General features: G+C 48.1%; 2 long non-coding RNA genes across 6 annotated transcripts; one reads left to right on the top strand and one right to left on the bottom strand.

The window, feature by feature from the left end:
• Positions 1 to 92: 92 nt before the first annotated feature.
• On the bottom strand, positions 93 to 5,810 carry LOC308064444. The gene is made up of 2 exons (XR_013928386.1): positions 5,689 to 5,810; positions 93 to 5,180 (listed from the first exon to the last, which is right to left on the bottom strand). It is a non-coding gene; the product is annotated as an uncharacterized lncRNA (long non-coding RNA).
• LOC308064435 lies at positions 5,172 to 22,473 on the top strand. 5 transcript variants are annotated; one of them, XR_013928374.1, is made up of 4 exons: positions 5,172 to 13,064; positions 14,720 to 17,355; positions 19,360 to 20,316; positions 21,645 to 22,473. It is a non-coding gene; the product is annotated as an uncharacterized lncRNA (long non-coding RNA). The 5 variants fall into 5 exon arrangements; XR_013928375.1 differs by having other exon boundaries at positions 5,172 to 16,712; positions 17,310 to 17,355; positions 20,150 to 20,316; XR_013928376.1 differs by having other exon boundaries at positions 5,172 to 16,712; positions 17,310 to 17,355.
• The last annotated feature ends 2,009 nt before the right edge of the window (positions 22,474 to 24,482 follow it).

The following is a 24,482-nucleotide window of genomic DNA, read 5'->3' as shown; positions in this document are numbered from 1 at the left end:
AGTTTCTAGTATCATCAGGAAAAATCAGACCTTAACCAACCATAGACCTGCTTATAAATCATGAAACATACCAAAAGAAAAAAAAAAAAAAGAAGCATTAAAGACACTTTAATTGAAAAGATTTAAAGCACAACTGCCCCCAAACTGAAATCAAATAACCTGAACCGTTGAGCACCGGGTTAATTACTCTGGTGGCAGTCCTGCCATTCATAAGTGGCTTCTGCGTTGTAAATGTAAGAAGCAATCTCAGAAATCTGGCTTGCTTTTTGATAACAACTTTAAAAGGAACTCTTGATTGTTCTGTCAAAACTTAGTAATCAGCCTACACCATACTGTCTGAAATTCAGCGACATCGTCATGCAAACAGAAGAGCTGGGACATAGGTATTAAGCTGGCATAAATAAGGCAAACAGCTTAGAAAGCAATGCAGTGAGTCAGCATCCATCCTAGATGCTGGATTGCAAGCTGTGAATACATGACAACCTGATAAAATGGTTGAAAGCTGGAGAGGCACTTCACTGAGAGAAAGTTGTAGCCCAGTTTCGGACAGTCGACCTATCCTTAAGAACAATGCAGCCTTCTGAAGCTTGCTTCTGATGCCCCAAGTCCTCATGGTTAGAGCAGATCTAACCCTGTGTTGACCAGGATGGCTTTATCCAACTTTTTCTTCTTTGGAGCCAGTATTGGGTCAGGAGAGGAGGATATGCCTAGAAGGAGCTGGCTATGCGGTAGCTATATTATGCCGAAGGCCAGGTGATCAGTCTGGTGTCTCCTGCCACTCTTTAAGAACCAACAGACTGTCGGGTTCTTAGTGGGAGCTTGTTCTAACCACTTGGACACCTTGGCTTCTCTGGGCAACCATAGAAATAAGTGCTGAGAAGTTAAATTGGTTTTATAAAAGGCACAGAGACCGTAGGATGGAACGTATCGATACTGGGGCAGTGCTCTCCCCATGCGTTTTGGCGTAAAATGTGAAGCAAAGGAAAACAATTGGCTCCTGTGTAGAATCTCTCCCTTCATTTTGGTTGTTTCCAGGATGGATGGTGTTTGTTATGAGACTCTGCCAAGGTCAGAAGCAGTGTTTTCTCTGCTGGGTTGCCCTCAAAATTTTTCAGCAGGCGTGATGATATTTGTCATTAGACCGTAGACGGTTTCACAGGTGGATGTCTCCTACCTTGGGCGCACTTTTTCAATACAAACAGTGATCTCACACTGTTTGTAAAGAAAAAAAATTAAGAAACAGATTGCAGTCTGACAGAACCAGCAATGGCTCAGACTCAGGATCCTTCATGGCCTTTCAGTGTGTTTTAATCTTACTGTTCACATTTTACCTCCCCAACTCCCTGGTAATGTTGCAGGTGTTGTGTGCTTGGTCTCAGGAGATGACAACACAAGCTTTGTTGTTGATTGATGCAGCAGGGATTTTGTAAATTCAGAGTATTGGTAGGTCATCATAGTATTTGTAGTCACCAGAGTATTTGTAGAGGTCATCACTCTGGGCTCGTGAAGAAATGCTGCTGTGAGATGATTCATTGGAACAGCGTTGATTATCTTCATTTTGGGAACTTAACTGCATTTTCCTTTCTTCTTGGAACATGGCATTATTTTTGCTGATCGCAAAGAGTATCACCCCTGTTGACATGGCTGTTCAGGGCACATGCAGTACAGCTATGCTCTTGTGAAGCTTCACAGGACTCAGGGACCGAAGACACAGAGCTAATGGTTAGCTAGACATACTGCCCTTTGCACCAGGGCCAAATGCAGTCTGTTGCTACTCACCTTTCATTGCCCATAAGGTGTGAGAGTGGCCATTTATTTCCAGTGGGAAGTGCAAGAACAGAGAGCACTTTGCCACGAGGGAGAGCTTGGCGGGCAGTCTTGGATGCCTGATGCAAGGCTTCTTCCACTGCTTCCCAAAATGGTGGGCTCTTCTGGCAGAGTTCAGGCACTGGGAGTGGTGGTGTTTTCTGGCTAAACAGAAGTCTGCTGCAGTCAGGACCTTCCAGTTTAACATCCTTCAATGAATGTCAGAATTCACATACACCAGAGCTCTTTTTTTCTTTTTAACTTGCTGTGTGAAGGTCATACAAAATAATTAATTCTCTGCCCTTTGCTGGGTGTCTTCCAAAGGTGGAGTGCCTGCCTTTTGCTAAGGGGCTTAGCATTTTGGCTTTTCTTTTTTTAAGTGTGGAAAGGTTAACATTTGTATTCTTTTCGGAATACAAAGGAAACGTGTCATTGCAGAGGCACATAGCAGAGTTATATTTTCCAGGGTGGCACCGCAGATAGCATCTGGGCACACAGGTACTGAGGCATTTGATCTAACAGGGTTGGGAACGGGCATCAGCTCTAGGTTCAAACCTGTCTCCTTGGGACAAGGTAGCGCTCACTGCGCCTGTCAGCAGCCCTTCATTTTGCCATAGACATCCCTATGGCAATCGCAGAACACGCCAAGGCTGTGATAGCTTTGTGTGCAGCAGCAGCGAAAGACAGGAATCCGCAGACCTCAGTGTCAACGCCGGCTTTTCCCAACAAAGCCAGGTTTGTCTTAAACTTACTTTTGGTGGAATTTTTCCCTTTCCCCCTTGCCTTCCTATACCTGTCTTTTATAGAGCAAGCGGGTTCGCAGTTGGCAAGCTCGGTTGTAAAAATAAAACGCCGGAGGGAACCCGGGCCCCTTGTTCAGGTAGCCCCGAGCAGGCACGGGCGGGGGGAGGCAGGGAGAGCCAGTGGAGCCCCCTGGCTTTGGGCTGCGAGAGCCGGTGCCACTAGATGGCAGTGTGGTACTCCTGCAGCCGGGGCTCCCCTTGCCTTCCTGTAAAATTTCTTGCTTTTTCTGTATTTATCTCTGCCAAACTGATGACTGCACCCACCACCCCGGCAAGAGAACAGAACAAAATCATTTCATAGAACATTACAGCTGTTGTGCCTTTTTCTTTTCTTGCTTTTTTTCCTTCTCCCCACACCCCCCCGCCCACCCCCCCTGCCAGTTCTTTGTCCCGCTGCAGGGTGTAGAGGTTTAAAAACCTTCTTTCTTAATCGCTCTCCTTCCACAAACAGAGAAAACACAGCCTCTTGGGAGCAATTAGCTGTGAGAAAAGCATTTCTCAAACAATTGCCAGGAAATATTGTCTTGACCGATATTCCTGATGTAACACTGTCATTCTCAGTACTGTTATTCTAAGATACTCGACTGCAAAAACAGCAGGGCACAGATCTGTAATGCACAATCTGCAGCTTACCACCTACCTTACCTTTTCATATCCATTTACTTTCAGGCTGTGTCCTCCCTGCACCCCCTGTAGCTATTCTGTTTGGGAGAGTGAATAATTATTTGCGACTTTCCCCTTGTGACTAGTGTATCAGGCCAAGGCTGTGACAAGACATGGCTGAAAATTAAGGTTATGCCTCTGCCGCCCAGGTTCCTGATTGAAATTCAGTGGCAGTGTGCTGCGGAGGAGGTCAGGCTGCACGCTTACAGCGATCCCTTCTAGCCTTAAAGCCTGGCAGCCTGAGAGTACGTGAGATCGGTGAAGCCTGAATTTCAGTGGGAGCAGCTGAAGAGCAGGTATACGTGAAGCAGGCAGCAGAGTTGCGCTGAGAGAGGGGTCTCGACCCTGAAAGCCTTCTTCCCATCGTTGTGTTCATGGAAGATGGACCAGGCTGTAGGGTGGGGAGAGGCTGGAGGAATGGTAGCAAACTTCGAGTGCTAAAAGCCGGCATTAGCAGTGGCTAGGAACTACTGCTGGCTACCCAGCTAGCGAGATGTGCAGGCGTGCATGCCCATTGGCATGCACAGCCATAGCTGTTTGATTGTGCGGTTCAGATTTTGTACCTCTTTACATAAATTCACGGAGATTTGAGAAACGAGCCTCGCACTGTGGGACAGGGTGTGAACTGAAGCACCTTCTGGAAGACAGACAGCAGTGTAATCCTTTCATTCAACCCTGTCTGCAGCTGCTTTTTATAAACTTGGCATAAATACATACTCAGTGAGGCCAGGCCTGTGTAGCTGGAAAATATTTTCCACCATCCAAAAAAACAGAAGATTGGAAAAAGAGCCCAGAAACTGTGCATAACATGGAATGGCCTCGCTTGTGGTTTTTTTCCATGACTTCCTCAGCTCATTTTTCTGCTGCCAATTTTAGAAGCCCATAAGTCATACTTGTTAAACTTTCTCAGTTAAAATGTAACTCTAAGAACAAAGTCATATGATACGTTGCAGCCAAATAATCCTTGCAGAGCCTCTGACTGCAGAGAAGCTGCCCGGATCTGGCCGTCTTTGCCCACCTCCATGGGCTCCTGCCCCGGCGGAGGCAGGCTGGGGGGGCAGGCATGCAGCCCCCGGCCGAGGCTTCCCCGTGGGGGCTCCAGCAGCCATTCCTCCCTGCTTCCACCCTGGGGTGGGCTGGGTTGCAGGACGGGGGTTGCAGAAATTTCAGCTCCTCCTCTAGAAGGACTTTGAAGCAGGAGGCGAAGCAGAGGCGGGTGCGAGGGGAGGCAGCGTAGAGGCCAGCGGGGCTGGTGATGGAGGGCTGGGAGGCCGCTGTAGGAAGGTGCTGCTGCTGTCAGGGTGAAGGAGCTGAGGGGTGAGGAGACAGCAGGTTGCCAAGAGTGAAAGTGAGTTTGCTGGAGGGTTTGAAAAAAGGGCGTCCTCACTCCAGTGCGTTTTTAAGCGTTGAATCAATATGGAAGTACTCGTGTGCCAGGAACAATATTTCTGTTTGCCAGTTTTGCTCGCTTTTATACATGACTGTGCTTACACCGGGCCCCAAAGTGCTGTCCCTTCTCCGGGGTCTGCTCCGTCCCCTCACACAAAACCCATCCCCGGTTGCTGCTGCGGGGGGGTGGCTTTAGATTTACACCGGGTGGCAGCCAAAGCGGGGTCTGGCTGCCCGCCTGCCGCAGCGGCGCCCCAGCCGCCTCCTCCCAGGTGCAGCGTGCCCGGGGCTGGCAGGCCTGGCCGGGCTGGGGCCTGTGGCCCAATGGCCGGGGACGGCAGCGGGTAGTGGTGTCCCTCCAGGGCCACCTGGGTGGTGTGCCAAGGGGGTGCGAGGCCAGCAGGGTGAGGGACCAGAGCAGGCAGGTGAAGGAGGGAGCGGGTCCTGAGGGGCTTCTCGGCCTCTTCCAACCCTGCCTCCCCCTGGTGTTGGGGGCCGAGCAGCGTGGAGGGTCTCCCTCTGGAAAAAAATCAAACAACCCAAAATAAGAAAATAAGTTATGTTTTTTCCCCCAAAATAGCAGCTTTTGAGTTGGGTCCTGGCCCTCGGTGTAAACTGGGAGAGTGTCTGGAGGAAGCTGGGGGAATCACGCTGCTGCGGAGCAGCTGCCAGGAGTGGCAGGCCCCAGAGACCGCCTTCCTGCGGCAGGGCGAAACGCCCTCGCGAAGCCTGTGTGGTCTTCACGGGAAGGGAGGAACTGAGCAAACCCACTGGAAACCGGCGATGGTGTTGTAATGTGTTCTGGACAGCCGGTTTCAAAAACCAGCGACTGCCTCCCTCCCTCTCTCCCTCCCTCTCTCCCCTGGCAGCCGCTTCCCGTGCCATGACATTGAGGGAGGTGGTGGTGACTGATGTAACCACGGCCAGGGAGAGTCACTTGCCCAACGCGCGGAGGCTGGCCGACGGCCAGAGAAATTTGCTAAGGCCGGGTTTTCTCACAACGGGCTCCCTGTCCCTGTGTACATACCTGTAACTGGGCCAGGTGCTTGGCACCACCACCTCCCCGGCCGAGTACACGAGGCGGCGGAGCTACCCGAGCCAGGAGCAGGAGAAGAAGAAGAAGAAGAAGCAGCAGCAGCAGCAGCAGCAAGGGTTTGTTCTTGTCCCACGTGAATGCAGACCCGATAATGTCCCTAAGCATGTGTTGTTTGTGTCACCGTGTTGTAATTAATAACGATGCCTGTTCATTGAAGCCAGCTGTTCTTTGTGCTAATGGTGGGAGGCATGGGGGAGAGGGTGAGAAGAGGCCTAGTATTTTTTTTGCTGGATCACCACCTTTAAGTTATTGTGACAGACCTTTAAAAGGATCTCTTTGTATGAACTGGAATATAATGCTCAGCTGGGCTCTTAAATTCTGGCTCTGTTGAGAAGAGAGATTCTTTAATATCGATTGTCATTTCGTATGCAGTTCAGGCACCGACTTGTAGAAAATCTGGGCCAGGAGAGATATCATTAGGTATTTATGGGGGTTTGGTTGGCTCAGCAGTCAGTTTTTCCATTGTCATGCCGTGACAGTAGTGCATTACACACACCCTCAGGAGACATCCTTCTGCTTCCACAACAATAAAGGACTTTTTTCTTTTTCTGACTCATCTTCAGCTTAAAAAAAAAACCCAACAAAAAACCACAACCACCACCAGTAAATATAATTAGCAACAGGCAGATATACTGTACATAGCTCTTGGAGCCCATTGGGATAGTTCCTGTTAAAATGTACGTTTGTGGTTGCTCACCCCATGCTTAGACCTCCAGCTGCATTCCTGATTATACTTAGGTGTTTAACATAGCCTGGTGATGTTGTAGGCTGAGAAGCTGTTTCTAGTTTGGATAAAGAGGAGAAATATATTTAATGCTGGGATTGTCTTTCATGTACACACGGGAGCTTTGGCCAGACTTGCAGCTCACAAGGCAGGGGAGTACAAAAGGCTGCGCTGCGCCAGATGTGAGGTCCACGTAGCTCTTTATCCTGCCTCTGACAAGGGCCAGCAGCAGATGCTGTGGGAAGGAGGACAAGAAACAGAGCGAGTCTAGACTGACCCTGCCCCAGTGTGCCCTCTTGGCTCCCAGCACAGCTATTCTTGCTTACCAAAGGATGGGAGAAAAGCAACTACTGCCCTAGTCCTGCTCCCCAGCCTCCTCGGGCCCCCACTGCTCGGTGCCCCCTGTTTGCTTTGCTTCCCAGATGTGGCTCCATGTGGGATGGAAAGCAGATCTGGGTCTGCTCTGCTTCACTTCGGATCCACGTAGTCACGTGAGGATTTCTGGGTTAAATGTGTCCTGGCCCCCTCAGTATTTCCCTTATGTAAGTGTGATGGAGCTGGGAGCAGGTGGTGTGCAGCTGGGCTCTGCTGTCTGCCAGGTGGGTGTTCCCTTACACCGCAAGCTGAGGTCCACACCGTCCCAGCTAGGGGCTGCTGCCCATGCCGCGTGTGCCATTGGAGCGCTGTGAAGCTGGGACCCAGCCTTTGGGTCCATATTCTGTCTTGGGGCAAAGGCTGACGCCGGTCACATGGCTGTGAGCGGGCCAACTGGGAGATTAGTATGGCTTTGTTTATTTATTTATTTTAACCTGTGACTAAGATGGGGGAGCTGCTCCTCCCAGAAAAGTGCTGTTTATATTTCAGTCTCCTGAGCACAGTCAGTTGGATCAGCAGTGCTCATAACCCAGCAGTGGTATGTGGGCTCTGCTGGCATGTCCTCACATAACCTGGCGTTCACGCCGCCGGACAGAGTGTGGGCTGGTTGTTTGCTCATCCCAAGCACAAATGGCCAGGAGTTTTCCTCTGTATTCCCGATTGCTGAGCTCAGAGGGGTGGAGGAGAGGAAGGAGCCGGCTTTCATCTGAAAGTGGCCAGGCATTGCATAGGGCCGTACCTGGGGTTATGCTGAGAAAAATGTGACAGCGTGGGTGGGGTGATGTCTCTATGGCCACAGACAATATTGCGGGACTCACCTGTGCAGCATGTGTTTAGCACCGTCACTAGTAACACTGCTCTGTGTGTAAGCAAGTCGGTACCTGCTGCCATGTGATCAAAAGGAGAGATGCTTTTAGAAACATGTGAGGGTGGCATGAAAAAACAAGTCGGCTGAAGTATCCTTAGCTTGTAGGGCACCTGTGGGCTAGTAGTCACAAGTGAAACTGCACAGAAACTCCTCAAATATTGGGCTGGTGTTTATTTCCATTGTCTCTACCTAATTCCACCTGTGTAAGCTACTTATTTCTTTGAGATCTTGTTAATTCAAGACCCTGGCTGTAGACACACCTTATCTCTGGGGGAGGGGCAGATCCAGCTCAGCCAACTTTGATGAAAATTGATTTCCCAAAGTGAGGGTCTTGTTCTGTATGGCAGGGCAGAGGGTAATGCAGAGAACCAGCCAAGAAGCATTTGAAGCCTAGGGCTTTAAATAGCACCTGACCAGGTGGCTGGCGAGCTAATGATATATGGGGAGGTAGAATTTCGTATTCTTGAGCTAAGGGTAGTTTGGAGAATCCTGTCCTCATATGTCATCAGTTGCTGAAACAAGTCTCCTGGAAATGTAAAAAGTCCGTCTCTCACCCCTCCTTGCTCTATAGCAGTACAAGTAGCACAGCTTCATCTGAGTTTTGCGATAAATAAATGAGTAATTCTGCCTCCAAGGCTGTCTGGGACTACTGCACCACATCCTTGCTCCAGCTTGTACCACAGTACAGTATTTTACGATGTCTGGGATGGAGAAGATTTCTTCTGTGTAGCATGCTGTGATATGTTCACTGGTCACAGTGTTGCCTTTGGGGTGAGAAAAGGGGCAAGACTGCTCTCAAGCCATTGGTCTTGGGCATTTTCTGCTTTAGCACTCTACTTCTTGGCAAAATCACCTGCACAGCTTATGAGTGGGGTCAGGCGTGTTGGCCTTGGTCAGCAAACGAGAACCTGCTTTTTTTCTGAGCCAAGTTGGTCAACAAGGCATAGGCCAAAACTTCTTCTAAGCTGTCATGGCAAGGGCTAGAAAATAGGAAGCAACCAGTGCCAGCTCAGGTGCAGTATATGGTGAGAGTGGCGTTGTCACCTCCAGCAGGGAGGACTTTGACATCCTAAGCTAGCAGCTCAGTCGTGGCAGTGCACCAGAAACCCCCAGAGAGAGGGGACTGTGGAAACCTTCCCTGGTGTTGGTGGTACCTCCTGGTCAGGGCCCAGCAGCTGTGGGACTGCAGATTGCGTGGTGCTTTCTCAGGTGTTTAGTGAAGGGTTCACACAGCCTGTGCCCTCCCGTTTGTGAGCTTCTTAAGCTGTATCTTCAGTGGTAAGTAACTGGAGGAAAGGAAAAGCAGCTTTCTAACCATGTTGAGGTTGGCCTTTTGACAGTGAAGGAAGACCTAGGCATCAGTGGTGCTCAGAGGCGCTGGCTGAGCCAGGTTTGATCTTGGGAACACCTGTGTAAAGATGGGGTATTTCCCAAGGAGGCAACTGTGTAAAACCAGTGTAAATGAGGCCAGGCTCGTGGGGTTCTGTTCTCCAGGTGTGAGTTTTACGCCGAGGTCAGTGGGAGACAAAGGTGTGTGTGTGCCCGTCTATGGGTGGATGGTATTTTTGCTGCTGCTTAAGCACAATGGGGAACTTGGGGGAAGCCTTCCTGAACAAGTTGCCTACCTGCATCTTATCTGACTTACGTCCCTCTGACTTGTGCTGGTGCACAGCCTGACATCGGCAAGCTTTCTTGGTGTCTAGATTGCTGCTTCCATTTGGCTAAAACATGCAGAGTGTCTTTCAGAGAGGAGGAATGGAGTTAGGAAAGGAAGCTGTGTGGGGCTTAGGTTGCATTACTGAATCATGCCGGGCTGGGCTTGGTAATTCCCTCTCTCCAGGCCCAGAGTTTCAGCGGTTTCAGGTTGCAGCCCAGCACAGCATCAATAAGTCCATTCTTCCAGGAAGGTCAGACTTACTTTCACTCCAGCCCTCCCCTTCTCCCGGGGAGAGTAAGGCTGTTTAATGGCAACAAGGGTTCAGGGTGCAGTCTGAGCAGGAGGCACCTTTGCTGTTGCTTGTCCTTCCGTGAGCGGGCAGGGGCAGCTGTATCCTTTCTCCAGGCAGTCACTGAATTGTCCAGCTGCCCCTACGAGGGTTCGGTTGCCTGTACCTCGAATGGAGACCAAGGCCAGCTGCAAGTGCTCGGGACCTCCCAGGACCAGCCCTCGGCTGAGTTCTCCCTCTGGCCCCACCAGCTTGGGAGGAGCCCCGTGCAGTCCCGATCGATTTGGAGGATGTGATTTTACTGATAGTGCCGAAGGAAAAATTGATGTGTCTGACGGTGATGGTGTATTTGTGTCTTAAAGCTGCTGTGTGGTATTGAAGGACAATTATGGAACTGAATAAATAAATGGACCAAAATAAAATTCAGGAGAGCAAACAACTCAATGGGAAAGTTATAAACGTAGCTGTCAGCCTGGTTTCACTGATTTTGGGCCGGGTGGCAGTCACAGGCACAGAATTCATTGACATTCAAGCTTTTCTCTACAGGTGAAGGGACACAAAATGGGATCTAATTTGTTCTTCATGGGGCATCACTTTCTGGCACTTTTTTTTTTTTTTTTTTTGGCAAGAAACTACAGGTAATTTATGTCAATGTCATCAAAGACACATTCTTGTTACTCTCACAACTGTGACCTTGTATCCAGCTGAAAGAATTATAGCGAGTAACTGGTGAGATGCTCAGCTTACGTCCACAGGGCAGATTTTCCAAGCAGCAGCTATGCTGGCAGGGCTATCTGCCATGCTGTCCAGTTACATCGGTGCCAAGCGATTCTGGGAAAATGTAGGCAATGATGCCACAGGCCAGTAATGACGGAGGTGAATTCCTGGAAGACACATACCAAGAGCAGCAGCCCATGGTGCGGCATACTGTGGGATGCACTATTGTAGGGACAACTGAAACGTGGGAGGAGGGGTCAGACCAGTTACACCAGCACGTTGCAGTGTCCTGTCCGCACAGCAGGCAGCAACCTTACTGAACCAGTCACAGAAAATTGGCTGCCTTGGCCAGGAGGAAACAGCTTAGCTGTCACAGCTTTCACTCAGAATTAGCTATGAGCTGGCCAGGCATAAATTGCTTTTAGAATTAGTCCTGCCAGCTGCATTACCAACAAAGCAAAAATTGTCTGAGGAACAAGGCTGGGGTTCACATGCTTAAACCCTACCTGCCATAAAGTTGGTAAACTTTTCCCTAGGGTTAGTACTACAGTATTTACTGTATTGGCATGCTGTCTTTTCTGTTTGATTGCTGCATGACTGTATTATAACCTGTCCCGTTGACAAGGACTAAACTCCGATCGAATGATATAAAGAGCTGTGGCCTTGATCGCTTCATGGTGAAACCAGAGTAAATTACTGGATGCCAAATGTGGTGTTCCCTGTTTGTTTCCGATTAAGCAAGCTTAGAATCTGGCCTTCAGATCTCATTATTTCTCTAATTCAACTGGGTCATATTATAAATTCATGTAGTGGTCAAAATGATCCAATAAATGCCAGAACACAATCCCAGCATTTCAAAACATCGAATGTATATATTGGCACTTTTCCTATTTGCTGACTGCAGGACAAATAGGTTTCGTATTGGGACATCAAAGTCTGTTTCAGCAACTGGATTCATGACAAAGCCATGTTATAATCTGGGTACTGATTACGGCACTGAAACATGTTAGCTCAGCATGTGGTAGATTTGGGTGCGTGGACAGATCAACTTTTTAGTGGCCTATGGCTTGATTTCAGCATGGAGAAGGTTGTCAGCAGATTTGTGCTAATTAAGGAAACGGCATGGGAAACTCCTTTCCACTGCAGAATCAGCCAGAGCTCAGGAAATGTCATTGCGCCTCAGTGTTTTTTTTTGTAACAGCCAGTTTGTCGTGAAGTAGAGAAGCAGCTTTGTGTCTTGACTGTATTTCTAAACTGCGCTGAAGCTTGTTTGGATCTTGTCCGAGTCTTGTGGTTTTACCTGTTTCTGGAGGATGGATGGAACAGCTAGGTCACAAACACACCAGAAGAGCATTTTAGCTGTATTTGGGGCTGGCAGTGCAGGGTCAGATTCTCTGCCTCGATTTGGTTTATTTGTAATGTTGACAGTAACTGAACATCAAGAAATAAACACAAGTTTGTGCTCGTGCTTTGCCAGGAGAACTTCCTCGCTGCTGGAAATAATGCTTTTGCCCAACAGTGACTTTTTTTTCTCATTCAAGTGGTGTTTTAGATATATTAGGCTACTCTTAACATATTCATATTTGAGTTCCCGAGAAGGCAGGCTGAAATGTTGCCAGCTCTATGAAAGTCCTTGCTGTTACACTGAGTCAGCTGCTGTGATTTTACCTTTGCTCTTGGTCAAAGTATTACACTCTATTATCTTTTTGTTCTTTTTTTAAACATAAGAAATTGCAGTACAAGTGTTTGTTCCGTGTGCCTACATTTCCTTCTACTTCAATGACAAAACAAGCCCATTATTTTTATTATTATTAAGACAGGTACACCTAGAAGCCCTTGATGTTTTCCCAAGGGATTCACAGCCCAAACATAAAGGACAAACAAAAATGGGAGAAATTAAGTGCCTTTATTTGCATTTATGCACAGGGAACTGAGGTAGCCACAATTAAAGGGGCACTTAATTCCTGCTTATTGAAAGCTCAAAAAAAGAAGTCCTCAGCAAGGCTGAAAATAGACCCAGAACCAGCAGGTCTCTGTTCTGCAGATGGCTCTGAACACGGTTCCGCTCACCGGCCCCAGCAGTGCCCGGTCCAGCACAGCCGTACGTCCACGTGCCTGATCTCAGGCCAGCAGCCCAGGTCTTCGCCAACACCTAGGTCAGCACGGTTCTCCTGTTCCCAGTGCAAGGTGCTCCCAGAGTTGCTGGCCTTCTGCCCCCTCTGCTTTAACAAGAATTCTTGCTGAAGCAACCTCTGCAGTAAGGGCTTGCGGTGGCTGCTTGTGGCTGTCAACGGCCTCCAGATGCTGCGAAACGGCTGCCCTGTGCAGGAGGCTGTGGCAGAGCTTCCCCAGGTGCCAGTCCGTGGGAAGGGGTTTGCCACCCTGACAAGTTGAAGGTGGAGTCAGCTATACTCTGACTTCCCTTCCTCGGCATTTTGAAGTCTGGTGAAACATGATGCATAATGACACTTATTCTGCCTTTGCAAGTAGGAGACTGCCTTTATGCCAAAGTGTCTCATCAGTGAACCTCACCTCAATGCAGAGTGCTTATTCAGATGTAACCATGAAAATGAGGGCTGGCTAAATAATGCCTCTGACTGAAAGGATCCACTGAAGCTCATTATAATGATCTTAATGACTTCCAATTCGGCTGTATCTGTGATACCGGAGTGCAAAGGTAATTACGGACGTGCTAAATACTATTATTATTTGATATTAGTGACAGGGTGGGGGTGAGACCTGGTGAGTCCTTCCCCATCTGGCCTGGAGAGGAATGAGGGTTACCCTCTTCCCTCCACCCCTCTCAGGGCCCGGGAGGGAAGCACTGTGCGGGCAGGGTGGAGCCTGGACTCTGCTCCCTCTTCCAGCTGCTGCGACCTTGGCTCTTTGCCCCCGTGGTGTCAGGAGGTGGCTCCTTTGCACGTGCAGCAAACTGGGAGACAGGAGAAATGCCTCCACACCAGCCTCCCTGCCTCCATCTTGGCAGCAGAGGAAGCAAGCGTGCTGTCTCCCTCTCTCTGCCCCCCACTGCTTTTGCCGGGGTCTTTCCCTCAGTTTACCCTGTCTCTCCTGTGGCCCTCTGGTACTGCTTGATGTTGCTGGATTGTCCCTTCATGGGCTCTCCTTACCAGTTTGATCTCAGCTGGCCCCACCAGCACAGGTCCTCCTTGGCTTGTGCGGGATTTCCCTTTCCTTTGTGTTCGTGGCTCAGACTCTGAGGACGAGGAGAGGGCCAGTCAAACCTGGCTTTTTAGGGGTCTAGGACCAGGTGACGTCCTGAGGGCCCTTCAGCCTCAGTTATTCTACGATTTGGAAGCCCTAGCTTGCTACCAATGCTATGCTAGCCCGGGAAAGCGCTAACCCTTTGACCTATGAGGAGTGTTTAAGGAAACGGTGGTAACTTCCATGGTTAACAATTTGCTGCCTGACATTCGCATAGGACTCAACAGACTGCACGGTCTGTGGGAACCCTCTGTGCTGCCAGGGTCTGTATGGCAAGGCTGCAAGCACCAGCCTTGCAGGCCCTTCTGGATCATGGGTGAAACAGTGAGAGCACATTCAATTATCTCTGCTCCCTGACCGTGCCAGCCTGCACTAGGAGAAACCTGTGCAGCGATGATTCAGACTCAAATGATTACTTGACCCAAAGGAAGGCTTGATGATACACGGAGGCTGGGACACACCAGCAGTGATTATAAGATGATTCACTGCCTGTGCTCTGCCATTCAAAAACATCCTCTGTATTGCATAGGCAGGGCCATTCGTGGAGGCTGCAATGAGGAAGTGGTATTTGCACCTTTAGCTGCCACCTTGTCACCGAACCTTTCAGTGCCGGCCTCTGGCATGGTGCTTCTCTCCCTCTGGTCATGCTGACACTAGAGAGGTTTGCTGGCAGCGGGCAGCTCCCTGATGCTGCCATGTGACTGCAGCCAGGAACCTCCTGCTGATAATGTCCTTTCTCGCCCTAAGAGGGTTTAACCAAAAATGTAGTGCAGCCAGGCATCCCGGTGTCCCCCCAGTGCCATCCTGTGCAGTGTGGAAGAAGCACATCGTTGGACTTTTAATGCTAAACTGCAGGGCAGGTGCTCCAGCCTATAATTCGCACATCATTCTTCAAAACTCTCATAAATTCTTTGCACTGCTGTTCCCACTTCCATTTTTTCCTGCTGTCAGAAATGTGCAGCTCATGCAGCCCAGACTGCTTCTGTTTTTCTTTTATAGAGGGGGACGTAGCCTGCTGTGTCTTTTCTTTTCTCATGCTGCTGTCTATACTTTCCTTTTTCCTGTTCCACCCACCTTTTCGTCCTTCACTCTTCCTCTCTTCTCCTCCAGATTTTCTCCTGCCAGATATGTGCACTCCTATGGCTTCACCAAAATGGTCTGAGAGCACTGACTACATCTATCTTGTCCTGCTAAATGCTTCCCAGAGCATTGATATTACTGCATGCAGAGCAGGGAAGCCCTCAGCACCTAGGAAGTACCATTTTTCCTGACCCAGGAACTGATACTGCTTGTGGCAGTTCGCTAGAGGCACTGGTAAGATCTGAGGCACAGAAAGTTTACTCATGTTTCTGGCTGGGACTCACAAACGTGTTGGGGCTAATAACGCACATGGCTTGTATTGTGCTTTCCCTGAAGCTAAGTTGAGCAACATGTTAGTTAACAAGTTAGGCATTACTCAGAGCTCCTAAACCTCATGTTTTGCCAGTGACAAAGTTGCAAACTTGTAGTACAAGGCTCCTGACATACTCTGTGTAGCGTAATGGCCAAGCTCCAGTGGAGTTGTGCTCCATCCTCTTCGTCTTACAGTTCTGCCTGGACTGTTTTTCAAATTTAAGTCTTCAGCTGTCAGGCACTCTTGCTAGCTATCCTGCATGTCTAAAGAACTAGGTGAACTCTGGAAAATAACCTAATGAATTTAGCCCTCTCTTCCTGTGAGTGAACTGTCTTCAAACTGTCTTTCAAATGTGTTTTACATGCAGTAGTATTATTTGTGCTTTGTCTAAGCATGTGCTACCTATGGATTCTCTGTGTGCTCTTGGATGTAACCGTGGTTTAAGTACCCACCACTGGTTATTCATAGCGCACATTTAGTCATTTAACAAACATGGTATTAGTTCTGCTCTGTAAGTGGATGACTAATACTCTTATAAATAGGAGGAATGTGATCTGAAAGGTCACGTGAATGTTCCCAGCGTGAACGTATCCCCAAACTATGAGACTTCTCGTTCCAGGAGCATACTTGCAAAAAAGAAAATGCTCACTAGGAAGAAGGAAAAGGGTTCAAAAGCCATTCAAGCAATTTCTCCACTTTAACTCAAACAGTTTGAAATCGTTTGTTGAGTTTTGCATCGCAAAAGGTTTTTGCAATGTTTGCTTTTCACTGCAATCTCTCCTGACCTGCTTGGGAACATAGAAACTGCCCCATTGGAACAGTCCTGATCTCTCTCCTGTGCCAGGGCCTTCCGCTGGAACATAGCAGGTCCTGAATGTTTCTTAAGTAGATATGAGAAATATCCTTTAACTTTCTTTCTAACCTCTTTCACATGCCATTAGAAAGCAGGACAGTGCTCAACACTGGATTCCAAAGGAAATGAGAAGAATGCACAGTACAGGTTTCTGTGCTGCCTGTAAACTGACAGCTTTCCTCTGCTCAGTACCGTGGAGAGAAGATGCTGAGCTGCCTAGGTGGTGGAGGAGGGATGAGGGGTTCTGCCTCTGAGATGGGGTGCTTGCTACTGCAGCCTCCTGAGAGGTCAGGTTTCTCTGTTGGAGAACACAGGAGGTAAAATGCAGCAGATCATCTATGCAGACACCCTCGTCTTTTCATTTTTATCAAATGAAAACTAACTGAATGCTGCTGCTTTCCTGCCATTGCAAGATTTGGTTTATATTCACAGGAATACAAGGCTAAGGAAGGGAGGACTGGTGGCCTCGAGACATCTAGCTTCATTTCATGACTGTGGCCACAGACTTGCTGAGGGTATGTCTGTAGCATATGCTTAGCCCGCGTCTGAGTCTAGTCTTACCTTCATGCGCTGCCTCTTTGGGCAACTAAAGTCCTCAGCTGGCCTGCCGCATCCCCTTGGCCAAGTCTGAGGCCCTCCTCGGCTGGAGCAGTGAGAGTGGCCATCGTGCTGGGGCTGGGGCAGGAGGGTCCTATGGAGGCCACGTGCCAGGAGTTGGGCTGCCACTGCTGCCACTGTGATGCCAGCCCAGTGAGGCATCTCTTCTGCTTGCTGTGGTGTGAAGTCAAAATGAAGCCCTTCCAGTGGAGAAACAGGCAGCCACAGCACCAGGGAAGACCCCCCCGTCTACAACTCAGGTATGCCCAGGTGCTCACCCGGTGGGCTTTGGGCTGGTGGAGCTCCTGACGGCACGTTCTGCTCCCAGCTGGGAGGTGGCACTGGCTTCATTAGCGCATCTCTGCTCAGCCTCTTCGGTGTCAGATGTGATGGTTTAAGCCACCTGTAGCTGAACTTAGTTTGACTTTGTACTGGAACAAAGTGGAGGAGAGGACTTGCACGGCTGGCTCAGAGATGTGTCCTGCTCAAAACAGAGGCAGGTACATTGACTGGGTCACCGGCCAGAGCCCGGGGCACGAGTCTGGGTGACATGTGGCTATGCCTGTGCTAATAAACCGGGCAGGGGCAGGGGCTGCGCTCTGCTTTGTGGCTGGGTAACACTGTTGAGCCATGGTGTGACAGATAAACCCTCTTGCCCTCCAAAATCATGGGGCCACATACATGCTGGGAACAGTCCTGGCCCATGCTAACTCCTGGACTGTGCCTGGGAACGGTTTGGGAGGGTGCTGGTTGGCCTGGGCCAAAACTCTACCCGGGACCACACAAAGAACCAGAGGGATGGATGCTCGAGCTCCCCCGATCATGCCCTGATTCACTGGCTTGATTTTCTGCTCTAGATGCTGCCAGTCTGGCTGGTGTCAGGGAAGTTACCTAATGCATAAGGTAAGAAAGAGAAGACTCTTCCAGCTTCATTTCTAGCCTTTGTCCCTTCGTGCCCTCTCTCACCTGGGGGTAAGAGTGCATCCTTACCTACAGAGTAGTGAGACTGCCAGAATTGGCTACATTGGGAAAATGGGATGTGGTACAGGTGAAAGTCCAAATTGACTGCAGCGGTTTATAGAAATCTGATTCAATGAAGAGTTGGGTCTATGGTATACACATGCCATAAAGATAGTATTCCCAACAGGCCTATCGTAATTTTGGCCATGCTTATTATGCAGTTACAGAAGTGCATTAGCATTAAAATATGTGGGCTAAAAGCAGTCAGTTGTGTCCTGTATTCTCCTCCAGCCAGCCTTTGCCTTGACTTTAGGTTGCAGATTAGAAAGGACAGCTGTGGAGCTGGGTCCCCCAAACAGTCTATACACAGTCAAGAAACCCCAGAGATTTGACAGACTATACACGATGCTTCTTTCTGAGCACACAACGTTTCCTGGCTTCAGCAGTCTCACAGGTTTGATTTCAGTGGAAGATAGTACACATAAATGATACTTGATTGAGGCATGCATTTGCAGGGCTTATGAAACTTTGTGTCTGCATGTGCGTGCATTAAAATAACAGGACAAAGGTGACTGCAATATATTATTTACCTGCCGGCTCAGATTTATCTGCTTGTCTTAGGGACTCCTGACTCTTGTCTCTCAGATTTTGCTCCTAGAGAAAACTGTGTTTGAGGGTGCTTTCCCATGGCTAGCACTGAGGGGCTAAGTGGTACATTTAAACTGAAATCCAATGTTCCACCCAGATTGGTTTGGGTGTGCCGACATTTGCTTGCTTGTGGGTGCCTCTGGATTTCTCCTCTCCCTTGGTCAGCAGCAGAAGCATTTTTCTTATTGGTGGCAAGTAGGTGGTGGTGGTGGTGGGGGGGCAAGTCTTGCTTGTTGCTACCAGCCAGCTGACAATGGACAGTGATAACAGCACAGAAGAAGATGAGGAGAAAGGAATGGATAGTGTAATTACACCCGATAAGGATCAGCAGAACACTACATGTGCTATATACATATTTGGAACCTATACACATAAACACATAAAAGAAAACATTCAAGATGTGGAATCAGGTTCTTCCATCCAGCAGCCACAATCATATAAAGAAACAAAACCTGATTTTTTTTATACTGTGTTGCTGGCAGTCAGAGCCTCCCCTCTCACTGTGCCTGGGAGAAGAGTGTATTAAGTGTGAGCAGAATAAATGATCCGTTTGTAACCAGCATGGCAGACACCTGTGTAGCACTTCACTGCAGCACCTCCCTATGCTGGCTGGGTATCAGGGGCAGGCATCAAGGCTAGTCAAAAGCAAACCTGGTTACAGTAGATCTTGAGCAAGATCCTCAGGGGTGACGGTTGGAAAAATGCACCTATATGTTCCAGATAGATTTTTTTTCAGCACTGTTCAGATCTTGCTCTCTACGCTTGGACAAACGCAGCCCTGACACAACAGAACAAAACAGGAATTCCTTCAAAGCAGTAACAGGACAGGCTTTGCAGTGTTCTTACAAGGGTGAATTTAGATGCCAGTGAGTGGAATTTCGAAATGCATTTCCCTTCCTACACTTTCTCTTTTTCATCTCCATAAATCTGTGTCAGTTTTTAAAGAACCTGTTTAGGGGGGAGGGAAAGGGAAAGGGCGCAGAACAAGTGATGAGCTATTCAGAGCTAAAAGAGTCTCGTGCTGCCAGAGGTAAGACTGTAGAAAAATGTGTCAGCGTAGCAGATAATAGTTCTCCTCTCTTAATGCCTCTCCTGAAGCATCAAGGTGTACGTGTTTCTCAAAGGGGCTGTACATCTCAGAGGTAGTCTATGAACTGCATGTTGAAATGGTTGCCATGGCAGTGACTGAGTATAAGTTAGAAAGCGTGATTATCCAGAGTTGGCCTAAATAGCTGAAGGGAAGGAAAAAAGAAAGAAAAGAAAATAAAGGCCAAGGACTTTCTGTTATTTCTAATACAGATCCATCAGCATTAGACCATGCCAGGAAGAGGAAGCGGTGCTGGTGGAGAGGAGCCTGCATGAGCGTGCTCCGGACCCCAGCCCCAGCCTGGGTACCACCGGCAGCACACGCTGCAAGGGGACCTTCGCCCCCCCTTACAACATGCCAGCACAGCAGCTGCACGCCGAGGAGGGGCCGTTAGTACACACCAGTCCACTTAGTGTTGATTTGGTGAAATGGTACTTCTCCAGAGTCGGAGGCGAGGCCAGGGCACTGCTTGGCCTTCAGCAACCCAGAGAACACGGTCACAGTGCTGTCCTGGCTGATGTGGGACACAGCCAGATTAGAAAGGGGGAGGCTGGCCTGCAGAGAGGCTGCCAGGCTTGCCCCAAGTGACACAGAGCTGCAAGCCCGGGTGGGGTGTTAATTGGTGATCTCCCTGTCACTAAAGCCATTCCATTTCTTCTAGCCCACTAACCTTCTGCTTGAAGCATGCCTCTGAAAGGTATCCCTCTCCCTTGGAGAATGCAGCCCTTTTTTGTTAATTCATTGCAGTAGTTAGTCACGCTTGTTCATTAAAAAAGAAAAAATAAATATTGCACCTTGTATCTGATTTAAATGTGTATGGTACTAATGTTCAGCCTCTAGTGCATGCTGTGTTCTCTGCTATATTTTTTTTTTTAAAAAAAGTCACTTCTTGATATCCTTTGGGTTTTTGCTGTAAAGGTTTTTTGTGCACTAGAGTCACTTTCAAGCTTGTTTTTGAAGAAGTGAAGAAGTAGAATTCTCTCTCAAACAGTTTTCTTTTAGCTCTTCTCAGGGAAAAGTGGAAGACTGGGAAATGAAGGTGAAGACATCTCAATATCAGGCCTGGATGGAAAAATGTCCTCTCTAGGAGATGTAGAGTGCTGCATTAGGGAGCCAGATGCCCTGTGTAAAATCAACAGAAGAGATTCATGCAGGCTGAGGGTATGCAGGTAGGTGTTTGCAGGAGCAGAACCTGTTAGCCTGATTCTCTTCTCTCATAGCTTTCTAAAATAGAGGAGTTTAATTTACATTAGCCTGGAGTGGTTCTGCTTCTAAGTCCTTTGATGCCATAAGATATGAACCTACTCAGGTCAATCCATAGCATTTGGCCACTTACCGATGATGTTCTTCTCCCCTCCTGTCCTTAAGGATCTATAGGTGCCTCCTTTAAGAGGACTACAAACCAGCAGTACTTACAGTGGTTAACAGGTGTCTGTTTTTGGCTGGTGGAGCTGGGGTAAGAGATCATATGGCCTGTACTTCAGAAAAAAAAGAAAAAAACCTTAAGACACCTATTTTCCCTCAATTGGGTTGGCTTTTGCCATCTCTCCTTTTGCAGGAGTCTCTTCCACTTCTTGCACCTCCTAAATCCTTGTCATCCAGGTTTGAGAGCTGGGACTGTCTTTGGCACCAAGTCAACGATACGTTTTTTAGCACCAGCAGCCATTCATATTTTACATTAGTGTTCCTCTCTGTTCCTTTCAAGCAATAGTCATAAATATCAGCTTTCATTCCTAGAGCTCCTTTCATCCCAGGGGCTCCCAAAGCACTTTCCAAGCTTAACAAGCTTATCGTAGAGTACTCCTTTAGAAAGTGTGAAGCTTGCTTCCCATTAAAGCCTGATTTTGGGAAGAAAACTCCCAAATTATAATGTCTTCAACACACGAGGGAGACTTCATAGCTGTTATTTACTGTACATCTTCACTTACCAAAAAAGATTGCTTCTTGCTCCTGCATCCCCCCATCTTCCCTAGCTTAATCCAGCAGTACTCAGTTACCAGAGGGAGAAGAGTGCAAGTAATAAGGTGATTATCCCCAGTGATCTGAGGAAGTGCTTTTGCTCTGGAATCCTATTGCTGCCCTAAACATTTTCTTCTAACAACTCCATCTCCATCCAGTCTATTTTCTCTCTATCGGGGCATATGTCCTAGGGCAGAGTTGAATGTCCTGTGGGCTTTAGCCAGAGAGGTCACCATCCACAGCTGGGCTGTGCTAAGGATCATGTGAGCAACTCTAGTCCTCTTCAGGACAAAGTCAGCTGGCCTAGTTTAAGTCACATTCCCCGGCAATCAAAGCAAAGCTGGTCGCTTTGCACTGAAATGAATCACAACCTTTCAAATGGTCCTTTATTTGACTCATTTGTAGGAGCAGTAAGCCCAGAAGAGAAGATTGTTGCTGGTAATTTCTGAACGGAAAAAAATTGTTTCTAATGATTCATATGATTAATGTTAGGGTAGCTTGAATCTGACCGGTGTCAATTTGTTTTCATTGGTTTCAGGAGGACTCAGTATGATGGGACCTGTCCATCTCATGATGCACAGAGCTTTCCTCAGCCAGCTGTGTGGGAAAGCAGTCTCTCCTCTACTTGGCTGCGAGAGGCCCGTGTGAGGCACACAAACTCCCGTTGCTTCTCCAAGGACACACCAAGAGCCTGTGGCAGAAGGGGAACAAAAGCCCTATCTCTGGTTCAGTGCTTCAACTGCACAAACATAATTTATCAGTGTAGATAGCTTTAGATGAAAGGTACATCAAAGCATATTTTTGGCTGCTGCCTTCAGAGGTAGTACTAAATCTCCTGGGGGAATGCAAGCAGAGAGATATGATCCAAGTATCAAAATCCCCATCTTCTTACTCTCTCCTCCCGACACTAGTCGGGTTCACAGGGAAGCCCTTGCTTGAGATTGTTGTGTCATCTATTCCCATCAGTAGATTTTGGTTCAGAAATGCGTTTTCGTTCTTTTCCAACAAAATGTTGCCTATTTCAACAGTAACTCTGAAGATCTGTAAATTGGCAAAGGATCCAAAAAGAATAATGAACCAGCAGTTACTGTTTACATTGGCCACCTTGTATAAGTGCTGATATTAGCATTTCTGAAAGGATTAATTCATCACTGAAAAAAAAGCTTTGTACCTGTGAATAAGAGCTTGCTTGGGAGGGCCTGTGTGCCTCCTTTCCTCTATCAACAAACCTTACAAATGTCAAGAAGTGGTTTTGCAATGAATGTCGATGCATACCTGTTATCTCAGGGTAAGAATCAGCCACTGGAAATTTTCTATACCGATTTCTGATGGTTTAATGAAAGCAGCAGTAAATGTAAAGAAAAATCGTATTTGTTTTCATGTGTCTTATTCATTTACATATTTATTTATAGGCTTGAATGTATGTATTGAAAGTAGCTCTCTTTTTTTAAAACTAAAATCCTGTGATACAACCTCAAGCCCAGTGATTATTTCTCATGTCTCGGAAAAACAAGTAGACTTGCACTAGGAAGAACAATGGCTGTGGAAACATTTTGCCCTTTCCAGACTATGACCTTTTCTGGGGATGTCAGCAAAACAAACATACTTTTATGAAGTATCCTTAAGCCTTCCTTACCTCTTGCTGTTCGTCACACTTGTTGCGATTTGCCTTAAATTAGTTGCCTTCACACTGAGGGACACGATGCTATTTTGCTTAAAAGAAGAGGGTTGTGTGTTCCACAGTGGCCCAGCTGGCATGCCGTGAGCCACGGCTGAGAGGTGGAACAGGTCCTCTGGACAGCCAGCAGCCAAAGTTTCTTCCATCCTCATGCTGCAGGTCAGGGGTCTCTCCGCGATGGAGGGGACATAATGACAGCGTTTGTGTGGGAGACAAAAATGTTCAGTCTCTGTGGGGTGCCTACATTTTGATTGGGATTCCTTGGGATTCTGTCGGATGAAGATCAAACTCCTTTTCAGGTACGTGATTATTTTATAACCTCTAATACACCATTTTGCTTTTAACCTATCGACTGCTTCACTTTTAGGCTGGAAGCAGCTGAGGGCTAGGACTCTTGCTGGGCACTCACACAGCTCCTGGCATGGTACGGCTTCAGCTCTGGCAGGAGACTTGGGCCATTGCCGCAGTCCAAATGCACATTTAAAAAAAAAAAACAAAACCAAAAAACAAAACAAAATGCCTGGAAGCTAACCTGCTTACAAGTGCTTCTTTCACGCGAAAGACTCTTTGTGAGCACTGTGTTTATAAAGCAGAGGAAGAAAGGAAGCATGAATGAAATGAAAGACTGAGGACCAGCCTGCTGCCTTCTGTGGGAAGTCCTCTTGGAGGGGCACGAGTCGCTGAGACTTCCCTGGTGGAGTTCCCTTGTTAATTTGTTAAATCGCTGGGCAGGGGAAGCTGGGCCCGATGGCTGATGAGGAAGCACGAGGGTGAGCCTCCCACCCAGAGTGGTAACGCTCTCTGCATCTCGGGGGCTGTGATTTCAGCATGCAACTCTGTTGCATGGAGGGAGCAGAAACAATGCTAGGAACCTCTAAAGGGGTGAGTAGGTACGTCAAAGACCGGCGGTGCACATAAGGGATTTCGTTGTAAGGGGTCGGAGAAGAGATGCCTGCTCTGCAAGGGGCTGACACTTCTTTGCACAGAACCAGGATAATTTCCCTTCAATCCAGGGCGGACTGCCAGCACTCTCAAATGTAATCCTCACAGCGTTACTTCCAAAGATGAAACAAGGGTATTATGGGCACCGCCACTGAGGCAGGTAATCTTTAAGCATAGCAAATTGCCTGGTTTAATGCTAACAAACCCGAATGGTGAGGAAGTCAAGACAGGTAACAGCACTGATACAGCATAATATAATGCGATGGCTGATATAAATGTGACTCATTCTAGCCGGAGGCTTTAGTATAGGAAGTCGGCTAAAAGATATAAAAACAAATCTGAATTTTTTTCCTTCCCGGTGAAGGTCACTGCCAGGAATAGTATGGGAAATAATTAATGGAGGAAGAAATGTTCCCCTTCAAATCAGAAGTATTGTCTTGCTTCACAGTTGTGTGCTGCTCTTTGGGCTCCTGTAACATACGCCGGCAAACACGCAGGGCCTTTCTCCCTGCAGCCACTGATGGATGTCCCACCTGGCAGGGCTGAATGTGAGGGGCTGGCTGTGCCATGCTCACAGTGTCTGCTAATGGGTGCCCGCCTCGCTGGCAGTCCACCCACCAGCAACACGCTGAATGGGCCTGGGGGACTGAACGGGGCTTAACACAACAGCAGCCAATTTTCCTGGTCAACATGGAGGTGCAGTGCCAAGGCTGTGTGTGAGAGCCCGTGCAGCCTGCTGCTGAGGGGGTGTCACCC

This window comes from Falco punctatus, assembly GCF_963210335.1.
Source record: "Falco punctatus genome assembly, chromosome: 5".
In the NCBI taxonomy this organism is placed as follows: domain Eukaryota; kingdom Metazoa; phylum Chordata; class Aves; order Falconiformes; family Falconidae; genus Falco; species Falco punctatus.
This window is presented reverse-complemented; position numbering and strand designations above follow the sequence as displayed.